The sequence below is a fragment of the Helianthus annuus genome, chromosome 13 (assembly GCF_002127325.2).
Source record: "Helianthus annuus cultivar XRQ/B chromosome 13, HanXRQr2.0-SUNRISE, whole genome shotgun sequence".
Lineage (NCBI taxonomy): Eukaryota > Viridiplantae > Streptophyta > Magnoliopsida > Asterales > Asteraceae > Helianthus > Helianthus annuus.
The window spans coordinates 47,272,530-47,292,791 of NC_035445.2; the positions used below are offsets into that span (position 1 = coordinate 47,272,530).

Here is a 20,262-nt window from a genome sequence, read left to right on the forward strand (position 1 = left end):
ATTGCTGCTGCAAGCTGTACAGCCCAACTCCTATGGCTTCAAAATCAGTTACTGGATTTTGGTATCACTGCCCTAAAGACACCACTTATGCTGGATAGCCAGGCAGCAGAAAATATCATCAAAAATCCAGTTTCCCATTCTACCACCAAACACATCGACATCAGACATCACTTTGTGAGGGATTGCTATGAAAAAGGTTTGATTTCTCTGCATCATGTCCCAACTAAAGACCAGCTGGCAGATGTGCTCACAAAAGCACTTGATACAGCCACTTTTGAAAGTCTGGTCTCTAGGATTGGGATGCTGAACATGGAATAACAAGCAACATCTTGTTTTTCTATGAATAAAAGCAACAAAATGTTTTCAGAAAATCAAAAATCCATCCTTAAAAAATAGCTTAAAAATGAAAATTTCATTAAAATCCTTAAAAGTCTGCCATAACCACTAATTGTTCAAAAGTCTGCTCTACTTCAAAAAGTCTGCCCATTGCTGAAAGGCAACCTCTGTTCTCTCATTCCTTGATAACCACTGTTGTTCAAAAGCAGTGTCTTATCCACTGATATGCTATCCACTGATAGTAAAAATCATCCACTGCCCCCTTTCCACTGCTTTCATCCGTTGCTTTCACCAAAAGTACTGTCCTTCATTTTCACCAGTAGTTGTCACGTGGGCAGTACATAGCAGTCAGACCTTTTGTAACGGCTGCCATGTCAGCATTCACTCTCTCTCCTATAAAACTCCCCACTCACCATCCAAACAGGGTTTTACTGTCGAATTGAAGTCATAAAAATTCTCTTCTCAAAGCAGTTTTTCTTTCCATCTCTCACAAAAATTTCTTCGATCAATCGTTTTAAAAATGACAAAATCGAAGTCATCTGCAAAACCCACATCAACCTCTTCGAAAACAGCCTCTCAAAAGGCAACCACCACTGAAATTCCATTCAAAAAATCTCACAATCTCCTGGGTCTTCTCACAAAACCAGGAACCACAGATGTTTTCGATTCCATTATCACCATCATGGCAAAATCAAAGTACAAAACTTTGCTCACCGCCGACGCACCCATCTACTTGGAAACTCAAAGGGAGTTTTGGAAGAATGCAACCCTTGAAAAACAAGGAGACATTGTCACTGCAATCAAATCTTCCATAAAGGGTAAAGCTGTCCACATTACACCACAATCCATCTCCGAAGTCTTTCAACTCGATGACCAGGCAGGTAAAACTTCCTTCACCAAAAACGAGTTGCACATTGACTTCATTGAAAGAGGTCATGAAGCCACAATGATGACGAAATTAACTTTAGAAAAAGGTTATTTTCCTCCTGCACCAAGATTTTTATTTCATACCCTCCTAGTATGTGTTTCAAACAAAACCACTTCTTTCAATGAGATCCCTATAAAGATTCAAAATCTGGGATATGCGATTCTTCAAGAAGAAAATTATAACTATTCTCGGGAAATCTTTAAAGATTTGGTTAATAATGTTGAAAGCAAATCATTTTTACTGTTTCCAAGGTTTTTAAGCTATTATTTTCAAAAGAAATTCAGTAAGGATGATTTGTCTCTAATAAACCAAGGTGAAATAACTGCAATAAACTGTCTAACATCTGAAACATTTTCACGTATGTTAGCACCTTGCAAAACACAAGCAGGGGTACCTGAGCAGACTTTAGCAGCTACCACTGCTCCTCAGGTATCTGCTGCTGAGCCTACTGCTCTAGGTGATCAAAGCAGCAGAACAACTGTTTTGAAACTCACACCTACCAAACCAAAAAGGCCATCCAAAAAGAAAAATAAAAAACTCTCCAAACCAATCCAAAAGGCAACTCTGGCAGATGAGATACCAGAGTTAATGCCTGTGACAACACAAATGTCACTAGAAACCACTGCTGCTTCTTCCTCACAGCAGTTGGTACAAATATCTCAACCCATAACCATAACTCCTCCTGCTTCTTCACAAAAAGGACAGGTTGTACACAAAGGGCCACCACATCATGATGCTCTGGATACACTTGTCTCCATCATCCACAGCTCAATGCCCGGAGCAATTCCGCCTTCTAAACCCACCATCACATCCTCAATTCCACCAAAAACACAACTACTGTTGGATGCAATTGACTTGAACCAGGCACTATCTAGTCCTTCTCAATCACCTGTCAATGAGAATATACCTCAACAAATGACTGAGCCTGCTGTATCATCCATTGCTAACCCACCAACAAAACCTGAGGAGGTTACACCCATTGAGTTACAAGTAACTCTTTGTGGTAATCCAAGTGAAGCAGCCACTACAACTGTTAAACCTACAGGTTTACAGTTGGGTAGTGGTTTCATTAATAAGACTTCCTTGGAGGCAATTCCTTACATAGCACCTCTGCCAACCACCAGTGGATTTATATATCCAACTGGCATCATCAAAAGGTTGTCAAGTGTTGAAGGAAGAAGACCCCAGTACCAAGAAAAAGGGGCATCAGTGGTTAGTGTTTGGAATAAATTCCCTACATCTGCCACTGATAAAACCACTGTTAGTGGGAAATCAGATGATCCCATTAAATTGGGTGATGATTTAAAGTACCAGAAATTGACAGATCGTGTTGAGAAACTTGATAACTCTGTTGCAGAGCTCAAAACTATGCTCCAGCAGTTGTTACAGGTACAAAAGGTACAATCCACTGCTGTTCCACCTCAAGCACCTGCTCTACAACAAGCACCTGCTACAAATGAGCTCTGGAATCTCTTTCAACCTTATCTCCATCATCAAGCACAACTGGCAGATCAGCAACATGAAAAACATGTTCAAAAGCTGAGAAATGCTATGGAGTCTAGGTTCAAAGACACTCAGGCTGATCTAAAGGCTCTCAAAACTCAGATCCTGCACAACACTGGCACTGCTCCTCCACCAGTATTCTTCATTGATCAACTCCCTGAAGATAATGCCAAAAAGGGGGAGAAAATTCAAGAATGGAGAAGAAAGGGAATAACTGATGGTCTTTACCTTGCACCAGAAAATTCAAATATGACCAAGCAGATCCCTTTGCCAGATGGTAGTAAGAAAATTGATGAGACTACAAATGCACTTGCAGAAGCACTTGCTTGTGTAAAAAGGGATAGAGAGGCCAAAAAGAAAGCCAAGGTGGATTATCCGGATTAGGGTACTTCAGGGTCAAGAGATGATGAAAATCTTTTTGAAGAAAAGAAGAAGCCTACTAGAAAAGTAAGGCTACCCAAATCCATTCCGGTTAGGCGTTCAAAGTCTGTTCAAAAACCACCTCCCAAAACAGGTGTTGTAACCTCTGTTGTATCAACTACTGTTGGTACCTCAGTAGTTTCAACATCTGCCCTCACTTCGACACACACCACCTCAACACACACTACATCTACTGCTTTACCACCATCACCACCAAAATCACAATCACCTCCTGTCAAAAGGCAGAAGACAGCAGATGTTAAAACATCTGTTGTAAAGACAACAGTGGTTGGAACACCAGTTGTTTCAACAGCTGTTAGTCTATCACAAACCACTGCCACCACAACCATCTTTCCATCCAAAACATCATCAGTCCATCCTCAAATAAAGAGGAGGAGGCTAACTCCTAAAGATAATGTCACTTCACCACCCCAAACACCTTCAAAACCTTTAGCTCTTATCAATATACCAAAGCCAGTTCCACTTTCTTCTGTTCCAATGCACAAACCTTTACCTCCTGCAGGTGTTCAATTTCCTCTTGAACTAGAAGCTGTCAGAGAAGAGATAAAATCCTTCTATACTGAGGATGACCCTGCCAAAAGGAGTTTGCCCTCAATCAAAGGATCTCCATGGCCCAAAAACATTGATGAATATTTGAAAATAAAGGCCAAACAAGCAGAGGATATCTCACAAAGAAACTCACAAGGGAAATCTGACAAAGAAGTTTCAAGATACTACCAATATCTGCTTACACAAGTCAATTCCCTGGAACGTTTTGCAAAGAATGTTAGTCAACAAATTTCTGAAAGAGCAGCTGAAACTCTGAAGAAAGACTACATTGAAAGCATCATGTTTTACAAGAAATACAAAGGAGAGAAACACATGTACAAAGAGTGGACTATCTCAGAGCTTGAAGCTGAATCAGCCAGAATTCAAGTTATGATAAAAAGGAAAGTCACTCACACTCCTCCTGATTGGGCAAAGTTCAAAAAGAATGCACCTGAAAAGCAGTTGAAACTAAAAAGAATGAAAGAAGAATTGGTTGTTGCTGAATTTGGCACCAAAAGACAAGTTGCTAGATGGAAAGAAGATGTGGTCAGGTCAACTTACAAAAGGTTGGAGGAATTAAGGAAGAAAGATCCTAAAATCTCTCAAAAACCTGACTACCCTGAAGCAGCGGTTTCAAAAGGACCATCAAAGCTGCAAATCAGGAGATCCACTGCTCCAGCTGGTACTGCCTTTTACAAAAGAAGGAGTCAAAGCCAGCTAGGTGCTGAAACAGTTCAAGAAATTCTTACTGGCAATGCTGTTGTAAAAGAAGGCCTGTTAAGAACGTTAAAAGAAGAACTTGAACAACAAAATTATGCTCCCACTGCTCAACCAGTGATGAACCGGCCAGCCTCTCCAAATACTTCTGCAAATAAGCATCTCCCAAGAAACCCACCAGGCTCAAAAATACAAAAGTGGGCAACTGACAAACATACCCGCGTATTGACTTTGCTCAGGTCTGGTGGAGAAGTGAAGATTATATCAAGGGAACAAGCTCTTGGCTTGAGTCTTGAAGATTTGCAGGATCTCCTTGATCTTCCACTTAGCAGGGATGATGAAGATACAAATGCCCTGAACTTTGAATTACAATTTAAAGGTCAAATAAGGGAACTGTTGATGAGGCAATAAAATATCCACAATAATGAAGAGTTTTGGCATTATCTGTTCCAGGGGGAGATTGTTGAGATTGAACCCTATCAGAGGAACAGATAATGTAAAGCCAAAACTGGATCAGCTCAGTGGATTCAGAATAAGCAGATGCTGATATACATATCTCTCCCCTTGAAAGTGATTACAACAACTGATGACCTCCTATCTGCTGATCTTACTAACTGCTGTCCAATAACTGCTGCTCAATTAAAGATCTGATGAAGACTCAAGTCCTGCTGATTCAATCTACTGCCTTGAGTCAAGCACTGCTGATCCGGATAAGTGCTGCTGGGTTCACAGCAGTAGAAGGTTGCAGCAGTTGTTCTATAGTCTGTTATATAATAGAATGTAATAGCAGTAGTTAACACAAGCAGTGTCTGTATAGATCAGAGGTTAGAGTTTGTTAGGAGGTTAGATGTCACTTTCATGGTGACGTCAGCTAAAGATGCTCAGTAGTTTGCAAGTGCTTATAAATAGTACAGTACTTTGTATTGTTCAATCAGCTCTTCACATCATTCGTCTTCTTTGCAAGAACAAACTGCTGAGCTCTAGCTGAGGGGGAGTTTGCATTCATCCATCATCATTGTAATCGTGTTTGAAATAAATTCAATCATTCGGTTCTTTGTGTAAAGATGTTTGATTAAAGTATTACTCTCATTTGATTGTATGCAAAGTTTGTTATCATTTTAATTTCGCTGCACAACTCATCCATTTTCCATTTTAACTTCAAACAAAAATACAATCAAAAGGAAACTCAGATCCAACAAATAAACAGCTATATAGGAGAGTATGACGCTGACATGGTGATTAACAGGATGACTGACAAAAAACAGTATTTAGCTGATTATTCGTTTAAATACTCTGTTGATGATGGCAAACGGTTAACTGGGTTGTTCTGGGCTGATGGTTTATGCAAGCTTAACTATATTGAATTTGGCAATGTGATATCGTTCGATGCAACCTTCAAGACAAACAGGTAACTGTTTCAAAGACAAACATGTCTTGTTACTGAATTTTCGCATATTTTGTCTGTTAATGAGTGTTCAATATCGCATGTTTAGACAACAGAGTGGTGTTGAATATATCGCATGCTTTTCCCCCTGGTTTCGCATTTGATTTTTGTTATTTCGCATATAATAAACATGATTTCGCATTTGTTGTCCAGGTACAAGATGGTGTTTATTCCGTTCACGGGCATTGACAACCACTGTCGGAATGTAACACTCTCAGCTGGGTTGTTGGCATCAGAGAGTATTGAATCATATAAATGGCTTCTAAATTCATTTTTAAAGTCATTTAGTCGACAGCCTAATGTTGTAGTGACGGATCAAGACCCTGCTATGAAACAGGCTATTGAGGAGGTTTTCCCTATTAGTAGACACAGATTGTGTATGTGGCACATAATGAAAAAAGTGGCAGATAAGGTAGAGCATGCAACATTTTTTGGTGTTTTTGTTGGTGTTATTTTTAATTATTATAGCTTTTTGTAATAGACTGATTTAAAATGCATTTTATGTTGTTAAAGGTTGGGCATGAGTTGTGCAATAACGATGAGTTAAAAAGGAGGATGTGCGACATTGTTTGGACTGATTCGATTGAGCCCGAAGAATTCGAGAGACAGTGGAAGTTGGTGATGATTGACTTTGGTCTCACTGAAAACAAATGGATTGATGATATGTTTGGGATGAGATCCATGTGGATTCCGGCTTTTTACCGGCATGAGCCAATGTCAGGTCTTATGAGAACAACTTCAAGATCAGAGAGTGAGAACCATTTTTTTTGTCAGGTTGCTAATTCACAACTCACACTCGTAGAGTTTATGAATCATTTTGATGGGGCAATGGATGTTCAAAGGTTCAATCATAGGAAAAATGATCATATTTCAAGATATACTGAGCCAGCTGATTGGAGTCAAACTACATTGGAAAAAGATGCTGCTAAGATCTACACCAGGTCTATATTTTTTGATCAGCAATTAGAGATTCATGGAACAATTTCCGAACGTTTGCCGATGGACACCAAAGTTGAAGGTCCACGTATCAGAATAATGTTGAAGGACTTTAAAGCACATGGAGATGGTTTATTGGAGGTATTTTTCATGTTTTTTTAGATATGCGAATCCGTTACATTACATATGCGAATTTAGTTTATTTATTTTACATTATTTTTTTAGAAATGCGAAATTGTTATGTTCCACATGCGGTATCAATTTTACTCACTTACATGATTGTTAAACATGCGATATTGTTTATGTTTATACATGCGATTTTAAATCTTATTATTAATTTTTTTTTTTTTGGTTATTTGCTAGGTGTGGTTCAAGAATCTCGAGAATGATGTAACTGCACGATGTAGCTGTTTGCGTTTTGAGCAGTATGGGCTGCTATGCAAACACATATATTTTCTTTTCAAGATGTTTGGTGTTAAAGAAATACCAAACAAATATGTTATGAAGAGATGGACGAAGGATGTTGTGCCGAATGAGTTAAATGTTAAGTACAATCTAAATGTGGGGGGCAAGGATGTGCATCAGAGGGCTAAACGGATTGCTCGTGAAATCATCCACACAGGGGAGTATTTGGTTAGTAATTTGATTTCCGACTTTGATCAACTTGTCTTAGTGAGGGATCAAATGATGCAGCTTAAAGAGAGAGTTGATCAGAGTCGCATAACCAAGAAACTTGATCCAAAATTTGACCGATTTTCAAAGTTGATTGGTTATCAACAACCAGTAACTAATGCTCCCCCCCACTGTTCGTGTGCCTGCTGGTATAAGAAACAAAGGCCGCAGCTCGCATAGAAGGATTAAATCTAAGAAGGAACAAATGATCAGCCGCAAAGGGAAAAGGTCAAGGACATGTAGCGTATGCAATGAAAAAGGTCATGACATTCGGACTTGCGGCGAGCTTAAAGCCAAACAACAAGGTAAACAGGGAAAAAAGAAGATGAAGGGTGTCCAGATTGAAGATGGTGTGAGAGACAAAGACAATGAGGGTGAAGACGACGAAGAGGAAGATGACTTTGAAGATTACATCAGTGATGAGGGATCTGAAGAAGAAGATCAGTGGGAAGAGGTGTCTGGAGATGAAGATGACGAGGATGAGTAATGTCTTTTTAAATGTAAATGCGAATTTGTAATAAACACATGCGATTTTATATTCATTGATGTATATCATTTTTCACATGCGATTTTAGTATTATGAACATGCGATTTTTATATGCATCAGTTTAATTTTAGTTCATATGATTTTTCAAATGCGATTTCTTTTTTAATACATGCGATGTTGAGTTATCTTGTTTTTTTTTATGTTATAGTGGCAAAGATCCCTAATTCATTCATGGCGATTTTTAGATTATATTAAAAGCATAATATTTGTTCAAAACATATATCCAAAATACAAAATATTGGTTATTGTCAAACACAGCTACAACCATAAAATGATTTAACAGAAATTTAGTTACTTGAAGCAAAGATTTTGTCACGTTCAGTAGAGCTGAACTCCATCTTCTCCTTCACCGTGTTTAGAGCATCTGTCAGGAAAGAGAAGGCTAAGTCATCAGCTCGAGATTGCTCTTTTATGTGATCCAAAGCTTTGTCCCTGAATCTTGATGGTGGTTCTTGAAGTAGCTTTTCCCATACTGCTTGATTGTTCTTGATTTGTTCAAGGATTTTGCCCTGCACATCAAGAACCAGATGAGAAGAGTTGACATCAGTGGTTATTTCTGTCAACGTGCGAGTTGACAATAGCTCCTTGATTGCAATGTTTTTGATTTTTTTCCATATCTTCAGCTGCCATTTTTGTTTGTGTCTGTGTGTGTTTTATTTGGTCTTTTATGTCTTAATATGGAAGGTAGTTATCAAGGTTTTTTATATTAATATAGTAAATTTATTATATAGGTAGGGTGGTAAGTTCAGTAGTATTTATTGTAAAATTCATCATTACATGTCAAATTATAGTCACATCGTTTATAAATTAAGTTTTTTATATAAAATAATATCATTTTCAGTTTTTATGATTGGTAGTTGTTTTTTTTGTATTTTTGTTACAAATTTTATTTTTTTTAAAGTTTTGTTTGCAGCCTTATTTGAAATCGCATTTGATTCCAAAGAAATTCGCAAACTGTAAGAAACAAACAATTAAATGTCCCTTTCTATGATATCGCATGTTTAATTTATATGAAATCGCACATTATATGAAGGGGATATTGAAAAGTTTGATATCGCATTTGTATTATCATGATTTCGCAAACTTTATGAATTTTCAAAGAATTCTTAAACTTTTTTACTGATATCGCATATGCATCCCATGAATTCGCAAACTATATGAAATTTCAAAGAATTCTTTTTTTTTATACCGAATTCGCATTTACATTTATCAACATTTTCGCACATGATTTGTCAACCTGCACCATCTTCTTCGATAGTCAGTGCATACAGAATTTCTAAATTCATCAGAAGTTTTCTTAGAAGAGTTTGTTGAAATAGGCATCGATCCATTTTGATGAAGAAGAATCGTTCTGGTTAATTGTTATAATTTCGGTTTTCGTTTTGATTTAGGATCTTAAGTTATGATTTTTGACGTTATGATTTTTGAGGTTTTGTTCGCCGTTTATCAGGTGCTTTGATCTTAAATTTTACGATTTTAACCTTGGTGGTTTCCTTTTTATTAATCCTATGTTGACATTTTTAATAGAAAAAGGCGCTGTTTATGAAAGATGATCTGACGGCTGTGGACGACGCGTACATAATGTACGATTAGGTTATTTGTATGATAACCGGCCTCTATATATATATATAGGGAGCCGCTAGAATGAGAACCACCTCGAGTTGTAAGAACCGCGAGAACTACACCCCACGGAGCGTCGTTCGCCATGATTTTTTTTACAAGTAGATGTGTATATTATAAACACAGCCGTAAAAAATCATGGCGAACGGCGCTCCGTGGGGTGTAGTTTTTTACATCACAAGTTTGGTGAAAAAAAAGAAAAAAGAAAAAAAATTAAAAAACACCAAACTTGTCGTGTAAAAAACTACACCCCACGGAGCGCCGTTCGCAATGATTTTTTACGGCTGTGTTTATAATACACACATCAACTTGTAAAAAAAAATCATGGCGAACGGCGCTCCGTGGGGTGTAGTTCTCGCGGTTCTTACAACTCGGGGTGGTTCTCATTCTAGCAGCCCCCTATATATATATATATATATATATATACTAGGTTAGTTCCCCGTGTCTTACACGGGTTGAACAATCAAAACTATATAATAAATATTTCTTGTAAATGCAAACCAAAGATGGAGACGTTTATATACCAAATTGACATAATTGAGTTAATATAAAGATTGTGTATGTTACTATTATAAAATTCATCAAAGAAACATGTAATATTTGAAAATGATACAGAAATAAATATATTATATTATACTTATTGTTATATTTACGTATTATATTATATTTAATGAGAAATAAAAAGTTACAATAATAATTCGCACATTACAGGAAATAATTTGAATCCAAAAAATATTTACATAATTATTAGATTTTTAGCTTGATTTTAGCGACGTATTGCAACATTTTGTTTTTTATATATATTTAAAACATATATAGAAAACATACCCATCATAATCAGGATTTAGAAAATAGAGGCAGTATTAGCTTTACTGTTTTATAAACAAATTAATATTTTACTAAATGTATTACTTAATCTTTTATAGATAAAAATACATTTAAATAAAATTTATAGATGCTATGAATTTATTTGGAATGGCCAAATATCCGTATCATCGGTTTTATACAACCGGTCAAATACATCGTTCAAATATAAATTAAATGATTAGATTAATTATTATTATTATTATTATTATTATTATTATTATTATTATCATTATTATTATTATTATTATTATTATTATTATTAATGAATTGAATGAGAGAATGACAAGTGTCCTTAAAGTGGTTTATTTTATTATATATATATATATGGGTGGGTTATATGAAAAACCCTATCTTTTTTAGAAAACCTTGGAAACCCAATCTCATCCATTGATTCAAATAGATCTAAATAGATCAATGGCCCTCATTTGTTTAGAGAATTCTTGCCTTTAAAAACAATATAATAGTCCATATAGTACAAATTAAGGGCAATATGGGTAATGAAAAAACAACTTTATTGACTTTGAAAACACAAAACATCAAATCACCATAAAAGCTTCTCTTTCTCTTATCTCTTTCTCTTTCCTCTTTCTCTTTCCCATTTCTTCTTCCCTGATCTTGAAGACAACCATAGCCACAACCATAAAAGCTTATCCGGACGGTTTGAAGACCCTTCTTCGTGTTCAGGTGTTGTTGATTAGAGAAACAATAACCTTTAGAGAGAGAACGATGACAAGATAAATGTTTTTAGAGAGAGAAAGTTGATGTTTTAGAGAGAGAAACAACAATCTTCATCATGTTCATCTATAATCTTTATTTTTTTAGAGAGAGAGAGATTTGAATGTTCAAGTGTGTGTGAGAGAAGAAGGTTTGAAGACCCTTCTTCGTGTTCATCGGACGGGTATAGATCCGGTAAGTGTTCTTGAAATATCATTTCACACTTGATTTTTTGTTGAAATGGTTGTTAATATGTTTTTATGTGCTGAAAGTGTTTTAGTAATGGTTAATGAGGTATCCATGGTTAATGTTCATGTATTTTAAATAAATCAAAAACTTTAGGATGAAATTTTGAACGAGTTTTTTTTGTTGGTTTGGTTGCTTGTTAGGGGCTTTTGATCTTAACAGTAGCTGTTCTTATGTTGGTTTGGGTTGCTTGTTTGGGTTTATGATCTGAACAGTAAGTGTTTTTTTTTTTTGGTTGCTTGATTCACAGACTCAGGCCCATAACATGTGTTAAGCCCCTTGTTAGAATCTTATATAACGTGTGTTAATTTATAGAAACAAGCCCATAAAGATATTCAATTGACAAGCTTGATGGATTTAAATAAATCCAAAACTTTAGGATGAGATTTTGAATGGGTTTTTTTGTTGGTTTGGGGCTTTTGATCTTAACAATAATTGTTTTTTTTTGTTGGGTTGCTTGATTTACAGAGACAGACCCATAATATGTGTTAAGCACCTGTTAGAATGATATATAATGTGTGTTGATTTACAGAAACAGATCCATAAAAGATATTGAATTGACAAGCTGGATGGATGTAGGCGACGTTAATGCGGGGACATTGAATAAGTCACATCCTTTGGGAAAGATGTCTTCGTTCATTTATAGCATGTGTTGGTGGTTCATGCTGTAACAGAACACCATGATGTAACGTGTAATATGAAACGAGCCATTTATGGTAACACATGTACCGGTAATTTTGGAATATATAATATTGTATTCATGTATAAGCTAGTGGTTTACAAAACACCATGATGTGTATATACTGATCTAACATGTGTTACAATTTGTCTGTTCGGAACATGTAATTGCTTAACATGTGACAAGGGTGAAACCAGTCGACGGGGGCGATGAGTTTAATGGGGAGCTTAGTTAATATCGTAATCTTGTTGTAACCCCACTTGTATACATATGATAACATGTAAGCATCCATTATAACCCGACTTGTATTCATGTATATGAAAGTGGTTTGCAAAACACCATGATGTGCATATATTGACCGTAACACGTGAACAAGTTAACATGGAACATACAAGTTAATATCGTAACACCGTATACCTGAATAAAATGTGTTAAGCCTCTGTTATACCTGAATACATTAGTATAAGCTAGTGGTTTCCAAAACACCATGATGTGTATATACATAGTGTAACATGTGTTAAAGTGACTGAAAATGTATAACGTGTGTTAAGCATCTATTATAACGTGTGTTAAGACTTCCATAATGGATGAATAAACTACAATAGTAACTTAAAAACAACAGAGTAAACATGATATAACGTGTATTAAGCCTCTATTATAACATGTGTTAAGACTTCCAAAATGGATGCATAAACTTCAATAGTAACTGTAACAGTAGAGGTACAAATACGGGCGCCTCCACCATTATAATCTTGTTGTAACCCGACTTGTATTCATGTATATGAAAGTGGTTTGCAAAACACTATGATGTGCATATACTGATAGTAAAAACGTGTACAAGTTAATATGGAACATACAAGTTAATATCGTAACACCGTATACCTGGGATAAAATGTGTTAACCCTCTGTTATAATCTTGGTTTAACCTAACATGGTGTCATGTATAAGCTACTGGTTTCCAAAACACCATGATGTGTATATACATACTGTAACATGTGTTAAGCGACTGAAATGTATAACGTGTGTTAAGCATCTATTATAACGTGTGTAAAGACTTCCACAGTGGATGAATAAACTCCAATAGTAACTTAATAACAACAGAGTAAACCTGATATAACGTGTGTTAAGCCTCTATTATAACATGTGTTAAGACTTCTAGAATGGATGCATAAACTTCAATAGTAACTGTAACAGTAAAGGTACAAATACGAGCGCCTCCAACAGAAAATGTGTTAAGTCTAGACCGTTTTAACATCGTGTACTAGAGAAAACAAGAAGAGTCTCACATTACATATTACTAGTAAACAAAAATACATAGCACTAAGAAAATGGTGGAGCTTCCTTTGAAAGTCTGCCTTAGCTTTTCAGCGGCTACCTTTGTTGCCTTAGCTTTCCAACGGTCCCGAGAATTGGATCTTATTTCCCTTGAATCCATCACCAGCCTAATAACAAAAAGATAAGATAACCGTTAAGTCGTTAACCAGACATAAATACTAACACTTTGATAGCCAGAATTTTTTTTTCTCAGATAACATCACAAAAAACAGTTACTATTCAGATCAAAAAGCCCCGAACAATTTTAACAATTTATTTTTAAGTTTATTAAAGACAGAAACTGTATCAATTGTCATTCCATAATTTCATAATTTATTATTACTTTTTTTTATAAATATGTTTTTGATTTAACAGTTACAAAGTACAAATATCCACCGGCAAAACCCATGAAAAAAGATTAAAGATTTAACCATTTTCAACCTGGGGGTCAACTGCTAGAACATTCATGATATACTTTCTTTGAAAAAACATATTTTTCATTTGAAAAAATGAAAAATAATGAAAAATTGAAAACCCACCATTTTTTCGTCTTTTTTTTTTGAAAATTGTGAAAAAGCCAATAAACAAGATTAATTATTTTAGAGATTTAACCTGGGTTGCCTGGAAGACTTCTTTTTTTCTTGATTAGTGGTTGAGTTTGATTTGGAGGAGGATGAGCAAAGTAATTTTGATAATTTGGATTATAACTGCTTCCATTTTCTTGACCTTTATTCTCAGAGCAAGAATTAACAGTAGTTGCATGAAGATCAGATGCAGAACTCAAATCATCTTCAGAATCACATTCTGCTGTTTCATCATCTTCTTGACTCACTAGGGTATTTTGGAGGGGCAGTGGTGGGGGTTGTGCAGCGGGGGTCGGCCGACGGTGGTAAAGGTGCAACGGTGGTGGGGGTTGAGCAACAGGGTTGGAGGTGTTTACGGTGGTGCCGGAGGTACAATATTGATGGTGGTGATGATGGTGGTGGTGCGGTGGTGATGGTGGTGTGGTGGGAAAAAAAGATAATGATGAGAGAGAGATTTGATGAAGAGAGAGATCTGATATGAATGTGAATAAGTGTGTGTGAGAGATATGTGTGAGAGAGAAATGTGTACTAACATGTCAATGTCAGGAAGAGAGAGAAAGGGCAATGTAAAAAGACCAAAATACCATCCATTTTGTCATCTCCAATCAATGACGTGGCCAATTGTAGGCCTTGTAATGGGTTTGCTAAGTTTCCTAAAAAAATGGGGTTTCTTGTAGAGCATTATCCTATATATATATATATATATATATATATATATATATATATATATATATATATATATATATATATATATATATATATATATATATATATATATATATATATATATAGGGTAATGCTCTACAAGAAACCTTAGATTTTTAGAAAACCTTGAAAACCCATCACATGGCTTACATTTGGCCACATGTCCCACCCAACTTCATCTCCTTTTTTGCTTTTGAGGGCACTATGGTAAATTTACATATGCCTACCCCACCCCAAAGATCTATTGACCAACATGATTTGACACCATCATTAATGTACCCATCACATCATTCTCATCCTTCATCCTCCATTTCGTTTAGTGTATTTCAAATTAATTTTTTTTTTTCAAAATATCTTCATCTTCCTAAACAAGTTCTTTAATACTAGATCCACCATTAATATACTATGGAGCATTCAACTTCCTAAACAAGGTCTTTACTTCGATCTTTACCCACCTCACATCTAGATGTACTTTCAAAACTCCATTTCTTTACCTTTTAGCTTCCCCCATTTTCAAAACTCCATGAACTTCATCTCTGTTTGTTGAAAGCTGATTCCGGGTGTGTTCATCTTCATCTCACGTCGTCATCTTCATATCGAGTGTGCTCATGCTTGTTGAAAGCTGATTTATAGAGTGAGAAACAACAATATTCATCATGTTCATCAAGAATACCAAGAATACACAGATATAAGCAAGTTGGAAGATCTTCATCGTGTTCATCGCACGGTTCTAGATCCGGTTAGTGTTTTAGAGAGAGAAAGTTGCTGCATTAGAGAGAGACAAACAACAATCTCTTGAGTATTTTATTTTGAAAAATCATTTTCACACTTGATGCTTTTGTTAAAATAGTTGTTAATAGTTTTTTGTGTAATGGCTGTTTTAAAGAGGAACATGATTTTTTATTAAAATGGTTCTAAAAAGTGGTGAATGTTTATGTAATTTGTAGGTTGTTATTTTTGTGTTAAAAAGTTTGTGTTTGGTTTGGTTGCTTGTTTAGGGCTTTTGATCTCTAAACAGTAATTGTTTTTTGTTGGTTTGCTTAATTCTCAAACAATGTGGATCTGATTGCAATTTTGAACATCGTCATACCCTAATACATGTTACACTTTATCCTATTAGACAGAGCCATACAGTTTAAATTATTATAGTTATGACGTGTTTAACACATGCCCGATTTTTTTTTATTTTTAGACGTCTAATAATCGGCACATCTGTTTTTAAAAACGAAAAGCCAAGTTTGTCTTACAGCTCAACCAACGTAACACGTGTTATAGTCTGAACTCCTGTTTCACAGCTAAGCCAAGTTTGTCTTACAGCACAACCAATGTAACACGTGTTATAGTCTGAACTTCTGGCTATGAATGTGTTAATATTTATGTCTGGTTAACGACTTAGCAGTTATCTTATCTTTTTGTTATTAGGACGGTGATGGATTCAAGGGAAATAAGATCCAATTCTCGGGACCGTTTGGTTTCGTCAAACGTGGATCAGATGCTCAAGGATCATGACCATGTTTATGTTACAGCACATCACAACTAACACGTGTTATAGGTTGAACTTCTCGGATATGCATGTGTTACATGTGACATGAAACCTATGTACAACGTAACACGTGTTACGTGTGACATGAAAACACATTTTTATAACTTCCCTGGCATACGCACACCCACATCATGGTGTTTTGCAAACCACTTTCATATACATGAATACAAGTCGGGTTATAATGGATGCTTACATGTTATTATATGTATACAAGTGGGGTTACAACAAGATTACGATATTAACTAAGCTCACCATTAAATTCATCGCCCCCGTCGACTGTTTTCACCCTTGTCACATGTTAAGAAATTACATGTGCCGAATAGATAAATTGTAACACATGTTAGATCAGTATATACACATCATGGTGTTTTGTAAACCACCAGCTTATACATGAATACATGTCAGGTTACAAAAAGATTATAACAGAGGCTTAACACATGTTATACATTCCAAAATGTGCAAAAACAAATGACCCGTTTCATATTATATATTCCAAAATTACCAGTACATCATTTTCTTAGTGCTATGTATTTTCGTTTACTAGTAATATGTCATGTGAGACTCATATTGTTTTGTCTAGTACACGATGTTAAAACGGTATGGACTTAACACATTCTGGAAGTCTTAACATACGTTATAAAAGAGGCTTAACACACGTTATATCAGGTATACTATGTTGTTATTAAGTTACTATTGGAGTTTATGCATCCATTCTGGAAGTCTTAACACACGTTATAATAGAAGCTTAACACACGTTACACATGTTATAGTATGTATATACAAATCATGGTGTTTTGGAAACCACTAGCTTATACATGACACTATATTGGGTTAAACCAAGATTATAACAGAGGCTTAACACATGTTATCCTAGGTATACGGTGTTACAATATTTACTTGTATGTTCCATATTAACTTGTACACGTGTTACGATCAGTATATGCACATCATGGTGTTTTGCAAACCACTTTCATATACATGAATACAAGTCGGGTTATAATGGATGCTTACATGTTATCATATGTATACAAGTGGGGTTACAACAAGATTACGATATTGTACAAGTGAGGTTACAACAAGATTACGATATTAACTAAGCTCACCATTAAACTCATCGCCCCCGTCGACTGTTTTTACCCTTGTCACATGTTAAGCAATTACATGTTCCGAACAGACAAATTGTAACACATGTTAGATCAGTATATACACATCTTGGTGTTTTGTAAACCACTAGCTTATACGTGAATACATGTCAGGTTACAAAAAGATTATAACAGAGGCTTAACACATGTTATTCATTCCAAAATGTTATCCCTGGTATACGGTGTTACAATATTTACTTGTATGTTCCATATTAACTTGTACACGTGTTACGATCAGTATATGCACATCGTGGTGTTTTGCAAACCACTTTCATATACATGAATACAAGTCGGGTTACATCATGGTGTTCTGTTACAGCATGAACCACCAACACATGTTATAAATGAATGAAGACTTCTTTTCCAAAGGATGTGACTTATTCAATTTCCTCGTATTAACGTCGCCTACATCCATTCAGCTGGTCAATTGAATATCTTTTATGGATCTGTTTCTGTAAATCAACACACGTTATATATCATTCTAACAGGTGCTTGACACATGTTATTGGTATGTCTCTGTAAATCAAGCAACCCAACAAAAAAATAATTATTTGTTGGTGCATATTTGTGACAACAGCTTAGATTTGGTCTTTGGATATCTTGTAATTAGTTAAACGATAAACAGTTAGCGGGTTTAGCTTTGTATTAGTGAGATTATAGAGTTTGGGCTAAACTAAACCCAGTTTGGGTCTAGGGAATGAATTGGGCTTGCCCAAGTAGTAAACCCTAGTCCAACTTGTAAGCCTTATGTTATATAAACAAGGTTAGGCTTCAGGGTTTAGGTTAATCAGTTGATCAGCCAAAACAGTTGTTAGTGAGATTTTCGTGAGAGCTTTCTTGCTTGGACGAATTTGAGAGGGAAAGTTAGGGTTTTGATTGATTGTAATACTTTGGTTTGATAATCAATAGAAAACCTGGTTGAAAAGTGAATTGCTGATTTCTGTTTCTACTCATTCTGCTATATTCTGATCAAGAGGATTCCGCACTCTTGATCGGATTGACGATTCTGTGAAGATCCATACACATCAAGGGGACCTACAATTGGTGTCAGAGCATTAGGCTCTTGAAGGCTCGGTTCAGAATTTTTTGCTGCAGAAAAGGGTTGATTTTCGGGTTGATTTGGAAATTTTCGAAAATTTTAAGTTTTCAAGACCTAGGGTTTCGAAATTTTGGAGGCTAATTTTCGAAATTTTTGAAGTGTTTGATCTGGTTGCATATTGAATTTTGTTGTATTAGTGTTTTTGGTTGCAGGTTTGGTTGATTCTTGAAGAATTTTGGCTGAAAAGGCTTGAAGATTTGAAGATTGTTCTTCGTGTTCTTCGCTAAGTTCATCAATATTTATGAAAATTTTTGTTGATTTTGGTTGTTTAATTTTTCAGGAAATTGTTAAAAGAATCTGGAAAATCTTCGGAATTTCAAACATATTGAGTTTCCAAAATTTTCTAACAAATTTAATAATTCCTCTGACAAATCAGAGAAATTAACTGATCCAGCAAATTTAACTTCGGTGACCAGCGAAATTAAATCCATAGGCGACTTTGGTAACCGTATAATTGTCCTCAGCGAAATTATTACGGTGATCGACGAAATTAACCGTCGTGCCAGCGAAATTGACTTGCCAGCGAAGTTATCTAGAGAAATTAACTAGCAAAATTAATTTGATCAGCTTGTATATTTATTCCAGCGAATTTAAAAATCTAGCATAATTATAATTCCTCTACCAGCGAAATTAAGTTGGCTTGCTAGCAAAATTAGCGTAACAGAGCGAAATTAAGTTGATTTGCCAGCATAATTAGCGTGACACGGTGAAATTATCTTGGTTTGCTAGCAAAATTAGCTAGAGGAATTAAAATCTAGCAAAATTAAAAAGGTGGAAGATTTTTTGGCAAGCGTAAGGAAAAATTAACGTTTTCGGGAATAGAAAGTGATCCATAGCTCGTTTGACGAAACCGTTTGCACCATTGAACTCGGTTGATTTTTAGGACCAAAAAAAAAGACTCTGGAAAATCCCGAATTCGGTTTTTAACATTATATATCATTGGATTCGTCTTTTCGAGACGATTCTAACGGTGTAATTTGGTAACCACTGTTTTCGGAAAAATTCTCTGTACGGTTTTATCAGTCTACAACGGTTAAAATGTCGAACATGAAAAGTTTGAATGCTCCTAAGATGATGAAGGTGGACAATTATCTTACATGGAAGGACAGCTTCAAATCCTTCATTAAATCTCAGGATGCACGCATGTGGACATGTATTGAAGATGGGTACATAAACCCAGTACATGATTTTGAGGGCAGACCACGAGTAACAGCCTATGTGAACATGAAAGAAGATGATAAGAAAATGTATGAAGCTGAAAAGAGCGCATTGGCTGCAATTAAAATGTCGTTACCTGATAGCATCAAGCATACATTCACAAAGTACACAAATTCAAAGGATATGTGGGATGCATTACAAAAGCGATATCAGGGAAATAAGAGTGCCACTCAGGCATTCATGGCAGAGATAGTGCCAGTAGATGTGGCTGAAACTACTGTGAGTGATGCTGAATCTGAAGTGGAAAATGCTGAATCAAAAGTGGATGCTGAAGTAGAGAATGAGAGTGAAGCTGAACAGGTTAGTGATGATCAAACTACAGAAGTTGATGAGAAAGAGGTACAATCTAATTCTGTGTGTTTGAGGTGTCGTGAACTACAGGGTGAGGTTGACAGGTTGTCAACAAAAAATCAAAGTCTGGTAAGCGAAATGTCGAGCATAAAAGAGTCAAACTTTTTCGCTAAAAGAAATGAATCTCT

At 35.7% G+C, this 20,262-nt stretch overlaps 1 long non-coding RNA gene across 1 annotated transcript; it reads right to left on the bottom strand.

The window, feature by feature from the left end:
• Positions 1–13,324: 13,324 nt before the first annotated feature.
• On the bottom strand, positions 13,325–14,506 carry LOC110882741. Its single transcript, XR_002560194.2, has 2 exons — positions 14,105–14,506; positions 13,325–13,620 (listed from the first exon to the last, which is right to left on the bottom strand). It is a non-coding gene; the product is annotated as an uncharacterized LOC110882741 (long non-coding RNA).
• Positions 14,507–20,262: the final 5,756 nt, after the last annotated feature.